Below are 16562 nucleotides of genomic sequence, written 5' to 3' on the forward strand. Positions count from 1 at the left end.
GTGCTCTGTCATTGAGCTATGGCCCTTCCCCACATACTGTAGGGTAGGAAACGAGGTTTCACATATCTGAGCATTTTTGCAGGAATTTGGCATCCCATAACCCACATGCTCAGGGGCGGGAATCCCCTTTCTTGCTGCTAAACTTGATGACTCCCCTCCCCCCCCAGCTCCAACAGCTCTCCTAAATTGGAACAGATGCCGAGAGAATCTGATAATTAACCCCCCCCAGTGTCTCTAGGGGGGCAGAAAAGTAAAACCCAAACTTCTTCCTTCTCACCCATCCACCTCTAAGCCAGCCTGATAAATAAATTTGATGTCTGAGGGTGGAGAAAGGAAATAGATAAATGAATTTATGCAAACATACTGTTGCAGCCAGAGGGAATTTTTCTCCTTGCTTCTGGGGTTTGTAAAGAAAGAAAGAAAGAAAGAAAGAAAGAAAGAAAGAAAGAAAGAAAGAAAGAAAAGCAAATGGACCACAAGAGGAAACATGTCATGGTGCAAACTACAACCAGATGGTACGGGTGTGGGAGGAAAAGGGTGGAGAAGGGGGAATTCTCCGAACGGAACATGTTTGTCAAAAAGCAGAGGTGGCAGTCAAAGAAACCTCTTGTTTGGCTTAGTGGGTTCCCCAGGACTCCTGCGGAGGAGGTTGAACTCAGAGCAGCTGGCTGGAAACTGGTGTTGGCAGTGGAACAAAACTGAAGGGTGGTTCTTTATGAGCTTATAGAAGCCACAGCTTCTGATTTGGAAATTAACCCCACTCCATAATCCTAGTTTTGTAGGATTGGGAGCTGTAATTAGGAACATAGAAAGCTGTTTTATATGGAGTCAGATTATTGGTCCATTTAGCTCAGTATTGTTTACACAGACTGGGGTTGAATTTTGAATGAGCGTGCACACAGTTGTGCCATAAATCTGGTGCCAGAAGACCAGGGCCAGCCCTACCACAAGGCAGAGTGAGGCAGCTGCCTCAGGCAGCAAATTCTGAAGGGTGGAAAAGAGGCTAGAATGGTGTGCCATGTGGTCTCCCCTGCAGCCCCTAAGCTAGCTTCCTGCTCTAGCATGGATGGCGCACCAATGAGGAGACCTGAAGCAACATGCCTCAGGCCTCCCACCACACTGCGGCCTGGATCTGTGGCAGGGGAGCATTGGTAGCCCATCTTCCTTCAGGTGCCAAAAGGTCTCTGGCAGGCCCTGCACAAGACTCTTCCTTCTTTTTGCTGCAGAAGATTGAACACAACTACGCCTCTTGCAGTTGAGTTAGAGATTACATGGTAGATGAGAGTGTAGGAACATAGGAAGCTGACTTACACAGTCAGACCATTGGTCCATCTAGCTCAATATTGTCTACACTGACTGGCAGTGGCTCTCAGACAGGGAACTCTCCAAGCCTTAACTAACAATGCCCAAGATAGAATGTGGGACCTTTTGAATGCAAGGCAGATGCTGTACCACTGAGCTATGGCCCTTCCCAACTTAAAGAAAGTAGTCTTAGAAGTGGACTCTGCCCATGGTGAGAGGCACTCTTGTCTAGGGAATTGACAGATCTGTCAACGTTGATTTCTCTCAACTTCTCATGTTTTCATCAGCCTTAAGGCCATTCTCTACATTTCTGCATCAATTTGCAGGTGGGAAAAGTTTTCTTGAAAACGTATCAGTACATTTCTCCCAATATAGAGGTTTGTGCAAAGTAATTTCCTCAAATATAATGTGAATAAATCAAATTTCACTTTGGTTCACATACTGGATCAGGAGGTGTGAATTAGGTAGGTTGCTGTTAAAATACAAACTGTACCAAATTTCTTCCCATCCCTAATGCACAGGAATAGTGGCTAGGCAGCAGTTGATTTGCTTGTGGACAACCACACAAGGAGGAATGTGCTTTAAAAAGTATATAACTGCTACTATGTACACTATTGTGCACACTTTCCCCTGAGGTACACATTTGCAGAACTGCACGTTTTGAAGGTTAGCTGTGTTTCAATTCATGTATTGTTTTGGAAAATGCATTTTTAAACCTTGCTTTTCAGACAAATCATTGTCTCCCATGGTGGCTCATATCAATTTAACGGGGGTGAGGTGGGGGACACAGAGAGAGAAGTTTTGCCGTCAGTCAGGTTTACAATGGGCTCTTCCAGCCAATCTGTTTATTGAGCATCCATTCTGATTCATTTCCTCAAGATTTGCATAGATGTTGTTTGCTTAGACAATTATTATACAGTGGTACCTCAGGTTAAGTACTTTATTCGTTCCGGAGGTCCGTTCTTAACCTGAAACTGTTCTTAACCTGAAGCACCACTTTAGCTAATGGGGTCTCCCGCTGCCGCCACACCGCCGGAGCACGATTTCTGTTCTCATCCTGAATCAAAGTTCTTAACCCGAGGTACTATTTCTGGGTTAGTGGAGTCTGTAACCTGAAGCGTATGTAACTTGAAGCGTATGTAACCTGAGGTATCACTGTATTTATTTAATTAAACAATTTATATACTGCTTTATTACAGCCATCTCTAAACAGTGAACAAAGAACTGAGTGTAATGGGAACTGAGTGTAATGAGAGCCAGTGTGGTGTAGTGGTTAAGAGTGGTAGTCTCATAATCTGGGGAACCGGGTTCGCGTCTCCGCTCCTCCACATGCAGCTGCTGGGTGACCTTGGGCCAGTCACACTTCTTTGAGGTCTCTCAGCCTCACTCACTTCACAGAGTGTTTGTTGTGGGGGAGGAAGGGAAAGGAGATTGTTAGCTGCTTTGAGACTCCTGAAGGGGAGTGAAAGGCGGGATATCAAATCCAAACTCTTCTTCAAATCCAAATCCAAAAAATAAAAAACATTTTAAACTGCAAAATCAGAATTCAGTTAAAATGCCTGCTGGAGCAAAATAGTATTCAGTAAGCACCAGAAGTTCAGCAGGGAGAGGGCCTGTCTGACCTCAACTGGAAAGGAGTTCACAGTGCTGAACGTAAGGTTGCTGGTGGATGTGAGCTGTGCATCTGAGCCATAGAGGACCACTAACAGTGACTTGCCTGAAGACCTCAGTGATTGGGCAGGGATAATAGGGACATTGCTGTTTATTAAATGGTAATTCTTATTGGTTTCCATACAGATTTATATGGCGTTGCTGAAAACCACCAGCATCCTGTTCTCGCGGTGGCCAGTCAGATTCCTCTGGAAAGCCCACAGGCAGGGCCTAAAGGTAAGAGGGGCATGCTTTCTCTTAGCATTCCCAAGCCACACTGGTTCTGGCAAATGGCCCATCTAGCCAGGATCCTGGTCCCAAAGTGGCCAACCGGATGGGAAGCCCACAAGCAACTTGTACATTCTGCCTCCAACAGTGGTCTCAGGTAGCAAAATACTTTGGATTGCCCCTGTGAGGCATGTACCAAACACATCTAATAATAATAATAAAAATAAAATTTTTTTTATTTATTTATACCCCGCCCTTCCTGGTTCAAAAACCGGGCTCAGGGAGGCTAACAACAAATTTAAAACACTTAATTATAAAAGCAGCATAAAATACAGTATAAAAACATGAGTAACAATAAAATTCAAAAATCAATTTAGGGGAAATAAGCATTAGATAATCCACAGGGCTAGCTGGCTGAATTGGTCCTACTTGGGCCAACAAGGAGGCCAGGGGAGAATTAGCTGTGGGGTCTCAGAGCAGGTGATCTTCATAAAAGGGGAGGGGGAGGGAAGGGAAGGGAAGGAAAATAAAAGATCAGGCTGAATTCAAATTAAATGCCAGGGAGAATAGCTCTGTCTTACAGGCCCAATGGAAGGAGGTTAAATCCTGAAGGGCCCTAGTCTCATGGGACAGAGCATTCCACCAGGTCGGAGCCATCACTGAAAAGCCCCTGGCCCTGATGGATGATAGTCTGACTTCCTTAGGGCCCAGGACCTCTAAACTATGGTTGTTCATGGACCTTAAAGTCCTCTGCGGGGCATACCAGGAGAGGTGGTCCCGTAGATACGAGGGCCCTAAGCCACAAAGCCAGGGAACAGGTCAGATTTTAGTTTTTGTTTGGAGGCAGAAACAGCAGCAGAGGTGGGGGAGGTAAAATCCATCTCTCTCCCCGTTGCCAGCCAGCCTCAGTTTTTTTGTCATGGGAAATCAATTTATCACTGCCAACCTTTCCAACTCCCACACCTTCAGGGAAGCAGACAGAGAGGCTGGGGGGTCGGGGAGGGGGACCTGGCTGCCGGGTTTGGCGGCGCTTCGGGGAGTTGACAACACTGCCAGGCCTGATGCAGCCAAGTGGGAGAGATGGTTCATTACATGAGACTGGCAGTTGTGTCTTTTGCCTCTGGCTGCATTTGTTCCGGCATTGCAGCCTCCTGCCTTGCTTCCCTCAACCTCTTCAGTCCAGGCATTTAGCATTTCTGCTTGGCTTGCTTCTGGATTAAAGCTTAACACGTCCTTTGCCAACATGGTGCCCTTCAGTTATTTTAGACCACAGCTGCTTTCACCTCCGGACAGTGTGGTCATGTTTTGGACTACAGTGGTACCTCGGGTTAAGTACTTAATTCGTTCCAGAGGTCCGTACTTAACCTGAAACTGTTCTTAACCTGAAGCACCACTTTAGCTAATGGGGCCACCCGCTGCTGCCGCACCGCCGGAACACGATTTCTGTTCTCATCCTGAAGCAAAGTTCTTAACCTGAAGCACTATTTCTGGGTTAGCGGAGTCTGTAACCTGAAGCGTATGTAACCTGAAGTACCACTGTACAGCTCTCATCAACTTCAGCCAACATGGCCGCCATTTTGAACTCCAAACATGTGGGCGGAAGCTGATGACAATTGCCGCCCCCATCATCTGGAAGGTACCAGGTTGTCAATGGCTGATGTAGCAACAAAACCTACTATGGTCACATTTAGATTTTCCCCAATCTGTTGGATTTTGGCTGCAGTAGAAAAATGAGGGGAGAAAGGTGTGGAAAAAGAAGCACACTTATTGGAGGTGGAGGAGGGGTGGGAAGCAAACATGCCTTGACATCTGCTTCCTACTTTTGCTTTTTAAAAATCTGCCTTGCTTCGTTTTGCGTCAGGAGAGTGTGCTTGGGGGAATTAACCAAATTGGACATAAATAATTGAAGCAGCTTGAATCGTATTTCTTCGCTAATCAAAGAGAGTGGTCCAGGAGAGCTGAAGAGGCAAAATTATTATTATTAAGCATTGATTTGATTTATGATGTCCATATCTTCTGCCAATCCCCAGTGGTAGGGCTCAAGGCGGCATACATAAGGTTTCCAGGGGACCTCCAATCAAGGAACTGATGGGGAATAGGGATGTGGGGGGAACTGCGATCCAGTTTGCATTGTGCCATGAAAGTTCCTAAGTCTCACTCCCCACCTCCTAAAAAAGGCAGTAACTGAAACTCAGCCATACTTCGAAATTCATGCTTCTCCAGCCAACAATGTTTACAGAAGTGAATAGTAGGAGATGTGCATAGAAATGCATCATATGAGTGGGGGGTGGGGGTGGGGAACAATTATCATCTCCCTAACCTGGCAGTCAAGGGAAATGATTCACATGGACAACTAGTTCACTCATAGCATGTTTATTGCAGGACACATCATATATGATATGTATCTGCTAGTCTTGTTTTTATTTTTTTGTTAAATCGCCTTTCTCGCTGTTAACCTAAACTCAAAAACCATTTTTGGGCAAGGAACACATTCTCTTCAGGGGAGATTGTAAATGTTAGGGGAATTACATACAAAAAAATGCAACTATCAGGATAAATCTGTGCTAAAACCTATCAAATTTTTATCAGGATGTCAGTTGGGAAGTGGCAATGGTGGAGAACTGAATTTAAGATTTAAGAAATGGGGAAATGATGGGAAAAGGAATTGATTACATCCTCTTCTCTGAGTGCCAGAGGCTCTCCAGGGTCTTGGGCAAAGACAGGTCTTCCCTGTTACTTTCTGCCTGATCCTTTTCACAGGAGATGCCAGGGATTGAACCTGGCTCTTTCTGCATGTCATGCAGGGACTGTACCACTCATCAGAATATGAGAAGAGCCTGCTGAGTCAGGCCAATGGCCCACCTAGTTCAGTATCCTGTTCTCACAGTGGCCAAACAGATCCCTATCTGGGAAGCCCAAAACCAGGAACACAAGAACACTTTCCCTTCCTTTGGTTTCCAGCAACTGGTATTCAAAAGTATTGTGGTCTGTGACTAGGGCTGGATTAAGACCTTTAGAGACCCTAAACACTTAAAAGATTTTGGGGTGGGTGGGTGTAGCAGAAGGTAAACAATAATAAACCATAAAATTCAATTGTATTTTTTCGAAATGAAGCGAAATCTACAGTAAGATGGAAAATAATGTTTATTTTTGTATACTTCCACTCCATTTATATTTGAAAAAATCGTATCCTACTTTTTCTAATTGCAAAGTCTTTGATAAGATCCTCAGAACTAATCTCATGTAACACTTCTGCTTCTGTACATAGCAGAGATAAGGCATCCAGCCTGCCTTGTTGCATAGTTGCTCTCTTGGGATTTCTAATATACTTCAACTGAGAAAATGAACGCTCAGCTGAGCAGTTCGTGACCATCAATGTTAAAAATCCAGCAACAGAAAATTTCTCTCGTGCTTTCCCTTATTGCCCTTTAAGCATGTGCATATTTTGCTTAATGTTTAATCCAGCTCTGCCTGTGACTGTGGAGGAAGAGCATCATTGCTAGTAGCTATCAATACCCTTGTTCTCCATGAATTGGTCTAATTCTCTTTTAAAGCCATCCAAGCTGGTGGCTGTCACGAGTGTGAATTTCACAAGTTGTGTGGCAAAGTACTTTCTTCTGTCTGTCCTGAACCCTCCCACATTGGCTTCACTGGATGTCCCCAACTTCTAGTATTATGAGACAGGGAGAAACTCTTTTCTCTATCCGCTTTCTCCATGTCATGCATAATTCTATACATGCTCAGGTATGCTCTCACCCCTGTAAGCTAAAAGTGGCTCTCAGAATGCCTGTATCCTCCTAATGCAATGGACGGTCCTCACAAGCCACAAATTTCTTAGATATTTGTTATTTCATTGGCCCCCAGTCTCTCCTTGAACAACTGCTCCTGCATAACTAATCGGGACTGCGTCCTGCCAGCCTGGATTATGGCACACCGTGTAGAGCAAAAAGCTCTTAATCCCCGTGAAGACGGTGTCTGCCTTGTAGCCAAAGCAGCTGCCCCCTTTCCTCTTCCAAGAGTGACGCTCTGGGAGCTGTTGCATGCTTGTTGGAACAACAGGACACAGGAAGAGCTTTGCTGGTCTTATTTCCACACCCCAAAGAGACTGCTTGCACTCTAAGGGCTTCAGTAAGGTGCTCAGTCCTCTAATCACCACCATCTTTAAACATGGAATTAAAGCAAATCTAACAATCTTCCCCCCCCCCCCTCTATACACACACCCACACCCACATACATACATACATACATACATACATACATAGATGGAATTGTTTTCACATGGTAAAGGCAGTGTGAACAGGACTTTCTGTTTGCCAGGGTTCTCTAGAGTTTGGCTTAGCAATCTGTTTTTGCTGTGTGTGCATTACGTTAGGGAACACTGCTTTGCAAAAGAAATTTGCACTAAAATGCTGCTGAATTTTCACAAGGACTTGAAGAACTGCACTCAAGACTGGAAAAATGTGAAACTGAAAGGGACAGATTTGTTCACTCCTATTTATGTCTGGGCAGGGATTTGAACCCTGGTTTCCCAGGTCTTAGTCTGGCATTCTAATCACTTTACCCCCTGGCCTATTCCACTCCTTGTTAGTCTATCAACATCATCCCTTGGTACGGATGATCATTACCTCCCCTGGATTAGCCTCTAGATCCCTGACAGAGGGGCAGAAATTGACCTATAAGCCTCACTGTTTCCCCCACCTACACTGAGTAGGCAGGTTAAAATTTGAACGCAGCAGCTGGGATGCATCTTTAACCACCTCCACCATCCTGCCTGTTAACTGTTCACATTTTTTCCTTTTGCTCTTTGAGAGCAAACAAACATGCACACTTGAGCAGATATGGGTTAATCCTTAAGAATGGGGGTGGTAGGAGTGGAAGGGTTTTTTTTTTTTTTGCAGAAGACAATGGCCTAATTAAATCCATCTCTCTCTTCCCTTTGAGCGGCCTGTGCACATGGCAGTGATCCCAAATGAAGGGAGTTGCAGATGGGCTCACCCCTGGATCAAAGTCTGACGTGGGGGACCTTGAAAAATTGAGCTTATGTATCACCTACAAAGTTCAAACAGAGCTGTGTTGTTTCTCTCAACTACCTTTGATTGTAGCTGAAATACAAAAATATTAAAAAGAAGGACTCTACTGGGGAGTTGTAATTCAAATCCTTCAGACAGTACCACGACAACTATCCTGGGAGTAAAGTATGCTGGGCTAAATGATGGACATGGTAGAAAGCAGTTTTCTATGTTCACTTCCCAGTCCGAAGGTGATGGTGAGGAGGTTCATAAAAGGCCCACAAAACCCTGGAAAGTCAGACAAGAGTTGACCTGTGTGGACAGGCATCCTGATTCCTCTGCCCAGTAAAATGATACTAGGATCTCAAATCAGGGGATGACAGAATGTGGCCCTTCAAGCCTCTCTTTGTGGCCCTCAATACTTTATTCAGGTCCTCATTAACACTGTTCATGCCCTTCCTTGAGTGTTATTGCCTGACTGGAATGTGTCCTTCAACTGTGATTATAACTTTTGCCTGCCTGGATGGAAGATGGTGGGGGGGGGGGGAGAGAGAGAGAGAGAGAGAGAGAGGGGGGGGGTATAGACCTCAGGGGGTTGTGGGATTAAAATGTAGCCTACCATGCTGTAGGGGACTCTTGAGAGTCCCATGGACTGCAAGGAGAACAAACCTATCCATTTTGAAGGAAATCAGCCCTGAGTGCTCACTGGAAGGACAGATTGTGAAGCTGAGGCTCCAATACTTTGGCCACCTCACGAGAAGAGAAGACTCCCTGGAAAAGACCCTGATGTTGGGAAAGATGGAGGGCACAAGGGGAAGGGGACGACAGAGGACGAGATGGTTGGATAGTGTTCTCGAAGCTACCAGCATGAGTTTGACCAAACTGCGGGAGGCAGTGGAAGACAGAAGTGCCTGGCGTGCTCTGGTCCATGGGGTCACGAAGAGTGCTCTGGTCCATGGGGTCACGAAGAGTGCTCTGGTCCATGGGGTCACATGACTAAACGACTAAACAACAACAACAACACTATACAAAAATAAGAGCTGCATCCATTGCTCTGCCTACTTTTGCCTCTGGCCTTGCCCACCACTGGCATGTGGTCCCCAGAAGTCTGTCCATGATGGGATGTGACTATTGGGCTGAAAGGGGTTCCCGCCACTCCTGTAGTAAGCGATAGTGGCTTACTTAATGAGCATCTCCTCTGAATATTCAAGAACAGGAGGGAGGGAGGGAGAGAGGGAAGGAAGGCTGGCCAGCGCATGGAGAATTAATCAAGTCAACTATGGCAACTATGACTCTAAAGGAAATAACGCTGCGATAAAATTTTGCCGCGCTGGAGCAGTGCGGAGTTTAATCACTAGAGATGTAGGGAAGCTGCTGACGTTTTTTGGGAGCCGTTTTCTATTCCCCGGCTCGTGTCTTCTCAGATAAAAAGTAATAAGCTAATTAAAACGTGCCCAAGCGTGGCTGTGAGCAATAAAATGGAAGTGTGGGAAATAAAGAGGCAAACAGACAAACAAACAGGCCAGCTCTTCCCCTCGGCCTCAGATCCCACCCCACCTACCTCTGGCAGCCAGGACTCAGGTGGGTCGAGTAGAGCTTCTTGATAAACCTGGCATGATTGTGGCCAGCAGTAAGACACATAAGCCACATCCACACCAGATTTTTAAAACACTATAATACCATTTTAAAACAGTCATGGCTTCCCCCAAAGAATCCTGGGAACTGTAGTTTATGAAAGGTGCTGAGAGTTGTTAGGAGGTCTCTGTTCCCTTCACGGAACTACAATTCCCAGAGTTCCCTGGGAGGAGGGATGGATTATTAAACCATTCTGGGAATTGTATCTATGGGAGGGGAATAGGAGGCGCTAATGCTTCCAAATACCAGTTGCTGGAAACTGCAAGAGGGGAGACTGTTCTTGTGAGAGCAGGATGTCTGGCCTAGAAGGGCCGTTGGCCTGCCTCAGTGGACTCTGCTCATGAAGGAGGCTCTTTTAAGTTGGAGGGACCTTTTTAAAAACAACAACAACACTAGAATTCTAAAAGTTTTCTCCAGAGTAGGGTTGCCGAATTCCAATTCCCTGAATCTAGGAAATGTGTTTTGTATATTTAGATAAATTGTTTGGCCATTGTGCAGATGTCACTGGTTTTGCGGTGGGAAACGCTCTTCTTAAACAGTTGTCTATGAACAGCCCAAAACTGCACACAAATGCTTAAGTCTTTGTGCACCTGAGCACCTAGGTTTGACCCGATTAGGGCATCTGGGGAAGTTCCTGAGCTAGACTTGATCAAGGTCAATTGCCGTTACTAGATTGCCCTTTCCTGTGGCCTGAGGTGTGTTTTCTGTGAGTTGTTACTTGGTTGGAAATCAAAATCAGCTGTCAGCAGAAAATGACTAGACAGGATGCATGGTGGTGATTGCATTAAATTTGTGTGTGTGTGGACCCATGCTGAAGTTTGTGCGCATATGTGCCCATGCACACACATGTATAGCACATTGTTTCCCTTCACCCCTAACCTGTTCATCCAGATAATGAATTCTACAGAATGTTGGAAGAGTTCTTCTGAGGGCAGAACCAGCTCTACTGTGAGTTTAAATATAGAGTACCATTAAATATCCTTAATTCTTTTTTAAGTAGGAAACTTATGGTCAGTTTACTAACACAAGTCACCTCAGAAGCCAGCACATGAAAGGCTGTTCATTGCTAAGGGAATGAATGGTTTCTACAGCATGCAGAGTCTCATGAATCCTGATGCTTGGAGTAAGATACGTGTTGCAAATACACAAGCGTCTGTAATTTCCTATGAAAACAGACAAATTCTGAACACATGCCATATTGTCAGGGCATCTGGTAGATCGTTGGTCTATCAAACTCAGCATTGTCTATACTGACTACCAACAGTTCTCCAGAGTTTCAGGCAGGGTTCTTTCCCAGCCTTACCTGGAGGTACCAGGGACTTTCTATGTGCAAAGCACATGCCCTACCACTGAGGTAGAGTCCTCTTCCACTGCTTAGCTACTGGTAGAGAGGAGGTGCTAGATGGACCCTTGTTTAATCCAGCAGGGTTGAAAATGTTCTGCTTTGCTGACTGTATGGACCAGCAAATCTGTGTGCTCAGTTTTTCTCCTCTATGGTGTTGTTCTTTAAAGAATGATCCCAGTTGAAACAGCGCTTTGGCCAATTACTAGATTTATGGCAAGGTCAGAGTTCAGGATGGATTGCTCCATGTGAAGATGGAACAAGTTTGGAATGTTGGTTCAACAACATTCTGGTTAAACCCAAACTTGGTTAAACCCAGATATTGAACCTGGGACCTTTTACATACAAAGCAGATGTTCTACCACTGAACTATAACCTTCTCCCTTAAGATTTTGGGATAACTAGCCTCATATAAGCAACATGCTTAAGTCTAATTAATACAATAAGGGGTTAATACCATAGAGTAAGATGTCATGCCAAGCTTAGCTATGTCCACTTCCTCTTACCTTGGGAGGTACTAGGTAATCAAGCCTTTGTTCTTCCCCAGTCTATCCAAAAAGCTCATCTTTTGAAGAGGTTTGAGTTGGTTGCTCCAGCAAAACCCCATAGATCTCACAAGCCACTCTTGAGTTCCTATTCCAATATTTAGGAACATTCACCAGTTTGTAACTAAGCCAAGTTTTACTGCCTGTGCAGCTTTCTGAAGCACATTAATCTGACCTTTGAAGTGTTTGTAAGTAAACCATTTTTAATTGACCAAATGTGTGGTCTTTTCCTATTCTGGGGAATGAGAGAAACTTGGGAAAGAAACTTTTTAAGGGGACATTTTGGAACTCGCTTGGAGGGGTTAACTGGCAGTAGCTCTCCAAGGTTTCAGGTAGGAGTATCTCCAAGCCCTACCTGGAGATGCTGGGGATTCAACCTGGGAGCTTCCACATGCTAGACAGATGTTTTCCTACTGAGTTATTGCCTTTCCCTTAAGGCATAGGAATATAAAAAGCTGCCTTGCATGGAATCACATCATTGGTCCAACTTGCTCAGTAAGGCACACACTTACTGGCAGCAGCTCTCCATTATTTAAGCCATGGAGAAGCCAGGGATTGGACCAGGGATCTTCTGCATGCAGAACAGCTGTTCTAGCCCTCGAGTTGCAGCTCTTCCCCTAAATCAGCTTCCTTCCCTTCTGCCGTCTGGTACAAGGGAAGTTCCAAAAGGGGAAGCCCGAGAATAGGGGCTATCCCTTAGCCACATGCGTGGGCTGCCTCACCCCAAGCAGCAACCCTCCCACCTCTGCTTTGCATGCATCACAAAGGGAAACATCTGTTGGGTTTCAAGTGGTTCCAGGAAACATAGTCTGAGTAGGTGGCAGCTAGGTTTCATGATGCAGCGAGACCGGGGCACCCCTTGCTGCATTGGAAACAAAAGCACAAAACCACAATTGCTGTAAACACAGGGGAGGGGAGCACTCAACTCTTTCTCCAAGCAGCCCTTAAGATTTTGTTTGCATAAGAACAGTCTGCTGCATCAGACCAATAGCTCGCCTAGTCCAGCATCCTGCTCTCACAGTGGCCAACCAGATGCCAATGGGAAGCCCACAAGCAGGACCTAAGCACAAGAGCCCTCTTTCGCCTCCTATGACTTCTAGCAACTGGCATTCAGAAGCATGACTGCCTCCAACTGTAGAGGTAGAGCACAGGGATCATGGCTGCAATTCAAGCTTCGCAGTCCTTGGCCTGATGCCCACACACCAACAGGCTAATGTGCTAAACAGCTGTTACATTACCATATTTCATGTCCATGCTTCAAGTCTCTCCAGCATTGCTCTACTCAGACATCCTCCTCTCTGCTTTTCACCTTGGAGTTCCCACCACTTGTATGTGTGTGCCCCCTCCAGGATGCCCCCGTTTCCTTTATCAGAGAGTTGAGCCCTGCTTTCTTCTAATGGGAACCTCCTGCCATGCCCCCCCCCTTTAAAATAAGCTCCAGTTTGTAAATTAGTTCCTCCAGGCGACTCTGGAATGTTTGTACTGTGGGATGGGTTTTAATAGGTAGGAGAGGATATATTAATTGCAATTTATCTTTCCAGGCCGCCACATGTGTTGGATGAAGTTTTAAAGTCCCACCCTTAGCAGCAAAACTGAAGCATGTAGGAATAGGCTGTGAGGCCTCTTAATGAAGCCCAATTATGAAGTAAGCGGGCTTCCCCTTTTCTTCCTCCATTTAACAAAGAAATCAGACAACATATTGAAAAGCAAGCTTAAAATATAACTTAATTACTTATTAGTCTTGCATTGGTTTTCAGCTACAGCAGCAGTAAAAGCTTTGCAGGTAAAATACTTATATTTACAATAAAAACGGTCTCAGGCTTGTGCCTGGAACTGGAGCAAGCACAGAGTATATCTGTCTTTATGGCTGATCAAGGAGAGAAAAAGGGACAGGAAGTACTATATGTTCCTTCCTCTCCAGAGGAGGAGGGGAAATGACATCACACACAGCTCTCTCTGCCAATTGTAGGTATTTCTATGGCGTGAGTGTTTGCCTATCAGGAATACATCTCTATGGACTTGGCCCCTTCTCATGCTAACTAGCAGGAAAATGCATTTGTTAGGATTGGCTGTTAATCGCCCCCATGTACAGTAACTGAAAGCATGTTCTTCTCTGGCCAGCCCCTCCCACTTTTTAGGCTACCATCATGCCATAAATAATATATCATGTATGATGGACTGCTAACTGAGCTTATCAATGCAAATAACATTTCTGGACTTATTTGCAAGGCTCACTGCACATAGAAAGCTAGAAGGTGAGGAAGAAAGAGCAGCTATATACAGTTATTCCCCCTGGCATGGTAGATTTCTATGTGGACTGTACAGGGAACATTTCTGCATAGCCCTGTGAGCCTTGGGATGAGCTACTATAACACAAACATAGATTTGGGCCTAATAAAGGTATAACCCTCCTGCAGGTAAATTGTGCTCGCCTTAGAATCACTGATGTTTATCTGAAGGGCCAAGAGAAGCTGAGGCTGGAACTGTGGGCAAGGGTCAGCTTTGCTGACAAAGCGATAAAAGAAGCCCCTGCCCCCATCCCAATATTTATAGTTATACCTGGTTTGGCCAATTCACAAGCATCTTAACTATTTGCATATCAAAATAAGATTTGCACACACAAACACACTCACCACTTTATGGCCAAGGTGTCTTCTAAATAGTTTGCAAGTATAAAACTCACTACACCACCCCATCACATAATTAAAAATCACACACAATAAACCAATTTCATCAAAACATTACACATACACAAGTAGGATCTACATGTTAAAAAAAACACAAGCTTGTTGAAACAGTGCAACAACTAAAACAGAACACCAACTAGAACCATTTAAAGTTGGAGGCTCAAGTCAGGAGATCAGGGGAATGGCTTGGGCAAACCGGTGTGTCTTCAAGAGCTGGTGGAAGGCCAGTGTCAATGGGGGCCTCTTGTATTTCAGAAGGGAGAATACTCCACAACAGTGGTGCACAAAACCAACTGGGCTACATTTGCTCCATCTTAATGTCCTCACCTGGCAATATTAAGGCACAGAACATATGGTGGCTTTAAAGGATGCATGAATGCATACAGATTCCCCAAAGAGCTTGGCTTAACAGGCATCAGCCGTAAGCCACAAGATCCCTGGTATTAGCACAACGCGTGTGCCCCCTAGCCCCCGACCCTCCTCTTGCCAAGTTGCTTCACTCCTGGGGTTTAACAGAAAGTCTTCCTTTTCAGTTGAGTCTTCGTAGGTGAGAGAAAGAGAGAGAGAGAATCTGGTATGAAAGGGGGAGGAGGTAGCCTGCCAAGTTTATGCAGGCCCCTGTTCTCTCTTCAACTTTCTTCATAAAGAAAGAAACACTTTTAGCTAGGGTTGCTAGTGCACCTGTTTTGATTCTGGGGTTCAAAGTAGAGCATTTGCAACAATAAACCGTTAAATGTGTGAATGCTCACTTCTCTTTGTGTGGTGTGTGTTTGTGAGCTGTGTGCTGCCACTCGTATCTTTTCCTGCTGCTGATGCTGCACCATTATTATTTTTCTTTGCTAGAGTTTCTTTCTCCATCCTTGGGTGAGGCTTCAGGTCACAGATCACATAGTAAATGTGGCAGTGTTGCGCAGCTATGTACCACATTGGATTTGGTGTCGTCCAGAGCCAATTTAGAATGAAGGCGATGCTTCTGGACTGGCCACAAGGACAGCCCTAGGCCAGTGGTTTGCAATGGGTGTGGAGATCCACACTGGTGTGGCAAGAGAGGATGGCAAGTGCAGCAGGAAGATTCAGGCTGAAGTAAAGAAGCATTTAAGTAGTTCAGTATAGCATAGCATAGCATAGTATCCAGATTACATGCACACCCACCCACACCCACCCAGAAACAGTATCCATGCCTTACGATAGGCATTCCCAAACTCGGCCCTCCAGATGTTTTGGGACTACAACTCCCATCATCCCTAGCTAACAGAACCCAGTGGTCAGGGATGATGGGAATTGTAGTCCCAAAACATCTGGAGGGCTGAGTTTGGGGATGCCTGCCTTACGTCAAGAGCATTGGCTGTTCTACAGTTTTCCACATGAATAGGGATTTTCAGCTCTGATAAATATGAAAGATCAGAAAAGAGAAAGGTTTCTTTGCCTTGATGAGGAAATGAGAGTTTGTTTGTCCCAAATTAGACCTAATATAAATGTGATGACCTGGCAAAAGCACACTGACACCTTTCATGGAGTTTGCATGCATACTTAAGGTACATCTGTAAGAGGCTTGTTTATCATTATAATTTGGGAATGATTCATATCCTAATGTAGCTCTATTGTTTTATACTTTCCTGATGTCCCTTGATCATATTATAAGGTAGTTGTGCTCTATGTTATAAATCAAGCGCTGCTAGGAGTCGTTTCTCCCCCCCCCCATGTAAATGATAATAAAACCACACCAATAAAATAATAAAACCACACCAATTTTTTAATAAATTTGCATTTTATAAATTTGCACGAGCAAATTTTTATTATGAATGTGTGGCCCAGAGACAAAGTTGGAGAACCACCGTCCTAGGCAATCAGGCATCAGTTAATGAATGTGATGGTGTCACTAAAGGTGAATAAAGCCTGATCATTGTAATGTTTGCTGAACAGGTGAACCCTTTATTGTTCCTTTATCACTGAAAGAGGCAGGGGGAGGCCTTTCAGTACAGGACAAAATGTCCAGGAAAATCAATCCCTCTTTTAGCTGAGCTGTGTACCGTTTAAGTGTTCTCGTGGCACTGGTGAGGGATGCAGCCATGAAAGTATGGTTATGTAACATGGTTCTACACATAGTAAATGCCATTTCCTATCCTCCCTACCCCCCTTCTCTCTCATGCGACACATGTGAATC

General features: G+C 44.9%; 1 protein-coding gene across 4 annotated transcripts in view; it reads left to right on the top strand.

The window, feature by feature from the left end:
• Positions 1-16562, top strand: part of SAMD11 (sterile alpha motif domain containing 11) — a 317376-nt gene that overhangs the window by 54069 nt on the left and 246745 nt on the right. For all 4 annotated transcript variants that reach the window (XM_083453809.1, XM_083453803.1, XM_083453810.1 and 1 more), the window contains exon 2: positions 3100-3189. The gene's annotated coding sequence lies outside the window, so the exon portion shown is untranslated. The remainder of the gene's footprint in view (positions 1-3099; positions 3190-16562) is intronic.

Source organism: Podarcis tiliguerta (genome assembly GCF_965153285.1).
Source record: "Podarcis tiliguerta genome assembly, chromosome: 8".
Classification (NCBI taxonomy): Eukaryota; Metazoa; Chordata; class Lepidosauria; order Squamata; family Lacertidae; genus Podarcis; species Podarcis tiliguerta.